This window comes from Medicago sativa, chromosome 4 (assembly GCF_051527215.1).
Source record: "Medicago sativa cultivar Bolivia chromosome 4, Bolivia_mono, whole genome shotgun sequence".
Taxonomy (NCBI): domain Eukaryota; kingdom Viridiplantae; phylum Streptophyta; class Magnoliopsida; order Fabales; family Fabaceae; genus Medicago; species Medicago sativa.
Window position 1 is genome coordinate 19,723,510 of NC_140752.1, and position 3,065 is coordinate 19,726,574.

The 3,065-nt window shown below is 32.6% G+C and overlaps 1 long non-coding RNA gene across 1 annotated transcript; it reads right to left on the reverse strand.

The window, feature by feature from the left end:
• Positions 1-1,320: 1,320 nt before the first annotated feature.
• On the reverse strand, positions 1,321-2,468 carry LOC146927038 (uncharacterized). Its single transcript, XR_015008158.1, has 2 exons — positions 1,747-2,468; positions 1,321-1,510 (listed from the first exon to the last, which is right to left on the reverse strand). It is a non-coding gene; the product is annotated as an uncharacterized LOC146927038 (long non-coding RNA).
• Positions 2,469-3,065: the final 597 nt, after the last annotated feature.

The window sequence follows — 3,065 nt, forward strand, 5'->3', positions numbered from 1 at the left end:
AGGACTTGAACCCGTGACCTTACCGTCACATGACAACAACTTTACCAGTTGCGCCAAGATAAACCAAACGAGTTTATCTTACTCATTTTTATAATTTACAAGTTCAGATATTGAAATGACAATCACTAGTACTAAGAAGCTAGAATCAACTAATTAGAGACAAAAGATATCAAATTTTTGCTAGCTAGAAATGTGTTCATACCAAACCGTGCTCATTGAGATAAGGCACCTAATATATTATATATCTGTCTATCTCCTTACTTAAAGTTCAGGCATACCCCTTCCTGTCTTAGTATCGTAAGTTTTCTCCAACACAATGTCCATTGGTGTATCTTTGGGACCAGCAGCCAAAAATGAACAACAAACAGCATAAGTATAAGATATTAGGGTTTTGAAAAATGTTTAACATATCTCTTTAAGAACTAAGAATGCATACATTTCCCACTAGTTTTATATATCCATTTTATATTTTGTACATTTAAAAGAGCCAATAAATTACATTACAGTGTTATACACAACACTTCAAAATAATACAGATGTAAGCTACTAAGCTTCAGTGAATTGCTAGCTCGTTTTACAATTTTGTTTTTACTTTTGATCTTTTATACCACCAATACATGAGGTAATACCAAAATAGTTAGCATTTTATTATGTTATGTCTACAATGATTCATGGCCACTTTTTATAATGAATTGAAGACTCTTCAACATTTAAAGTCCTTTCGATAAACATTGTCAAAAGTAGTTATTATGAAAAAATACTATCTTGGCATCTATGTGCTTTTCTAACAATACCTTCTCATATAAGTTAAAATAAGCTTCGACATTTCAATTTTTTTAGAAAGGACATTTCAACTTTTAATCACTACTACAAAATACCCCCTTTAATAGCATTTATTTTTGCGTTTAATAGCGCTTTTGAAGTGCTAAGAAAGCCCCCGCTATTATAGGTTAGAACCCTATAATAGCGCTTTTAAAACGCTATTAAATAGTAGTGTTTCAATAGCGCTTTCACAAAAGCGCTAATATAGCCTATTTTTTTGCTATTTTTAAACAAATGTTTCTTAGCGTTTTTCGAAAAGCGCTATCTTAACTACCTTCCATTAATAACGCTTTTAGAAAAGCGCTAATAAAAGTCCGAATTTTTTTAATTTTAATAATTAAATCTACAACCAAAAGCTTCATAATAATATACTGACTAGACAACAAATATATATATACAGATCAGAAACACTAGTAATCCATTAATAGACATAAACAACCATAATGTGTTGATCAAAAACTTAATTACAAATGACAGACATCTAATGTACACTTGCATAAAAATGCAAAGTCTGTGCACAATATGTATATATGAACAATGACAAACCTAAAGTAACTTACAAAACCTTGGCCTTTTTCCTCTAATTTTCCATACTAATTGGAACCTCCAGACGAATGATGACTCCAATGTAACTGACAAAACCTTAGCTTTCTTCCCCAACTGGTTGACCTTGAACATTCCAAGGAACCTGAAGTAAGATTGCATGGTATACAAAATGAATTCAGCAATGAATTAACAAGTCCAAAAATCTCCACAAAGGACATGACATAGTAAACAAACATCACTTGAACACAAAAATCAACAGAACCGTATAAAATGCAAGGACATAAGTATGTCCAACAATAACTTCAAATTCATGTTAAACAAAAATATAGAACCACAAAAATATAGATCGCAAAAACTGTTAATAAAGCATGTAGTTACCTCAATATTAACTCCATGGCTTCTAGCTTTGTGAATTTTTTGTATGCAGCTTTGTAATTTTTTCGCATGCGGGGTCACACCACGTTTACCATTAGTTAAAGTCATTCACCTGTAAAAGATGTCAAACGAGAGTAGCATAAAGAATAATTAACATTCAAAATGAGAATCAATAACAATAAACCCATAAAAACAGCGGCTGCCAGGCATCTAAACACTACGGAATGAATCCATTTTAACTTGTTAGTCAAGACAATGTGTCCTTCGTAGATATCAAAACACAAGCCATGATAAGGCAAAGCTTAGAAAGAAGAAGGTGAAATGAGTAGTTGCGCTGGAAGAGAAGGTGTAGCGAGACAATATGTAAGATCAAAGGTTCCTCGTTTACGATGGACACCTGAACTTCATCGTTGCTTTGTTTGTGCCATTGAAACTCTTGGTGGTCATCAAAAGGCTACTCCTAAGCTTGTTATTGATTTGATAGATGTTAAAGGGCAAACAATTTCACACGTAAAGAGCCATTTGTAGATGTATAGAAGTATGAGAGGTTACTCATGCAAAACATAATTAATTTGGACCTATCAAAGTAAACATTCGATTTCATACATAAACAACATAAAAGTAGCATCAAAATACTCATTTAACTAAAAAAAATTATTAATGAAATTAATTGAGTTTGTTTTCATAAAAAAAAAATCTTATAAAAAGTGACTAAGGTAGTAAAAGCCTAACATAAAATCAATGGAAGGAAGCCTTCACTTTAGCTTGAGGGTAGGTAGACTATGACGTTGTGATAAAATTTATACAGCAACTAAGGTACTTTCCGCACCAAAACTCATTAACATTAACAATAAATTAACTCAAGCAAATTTTACCTTGAACATGCGCCCCAATTGCTCAACGCACTCCAAAACTAATTGTTGATGGCCTAAAACTTTCCTACTCTTCATGATGCCCACAATTGCTGCATCAATAGCATATCACCTATCTTTGTCAACATCTTCAATAACCTTCCTTTCATCGACAGGCGGAAGAGGGATCTATGGTCAACAAAGTTTCAGATTTTTATTAACAGGGAAAAAGAATTGAGAACCTGGCTAGCTAAGTTCTAAATCTTATGAGGGTTGAAAGTAAATACAAACCTTTATCCTTCTCATTTTATCAGTAAATTTGGAATTGAACTCAAAGCTGTTATTTGGGGATATTGTTCTAGTGTTAGGCTCCTTATCAAGCATCATATATTTTGCGCAAGATAGAGAATGAAGCAATCTAACTAGGTCTTCATTAGTCAAGTTCAGCTGAGTCATAATCTCTGAATAACT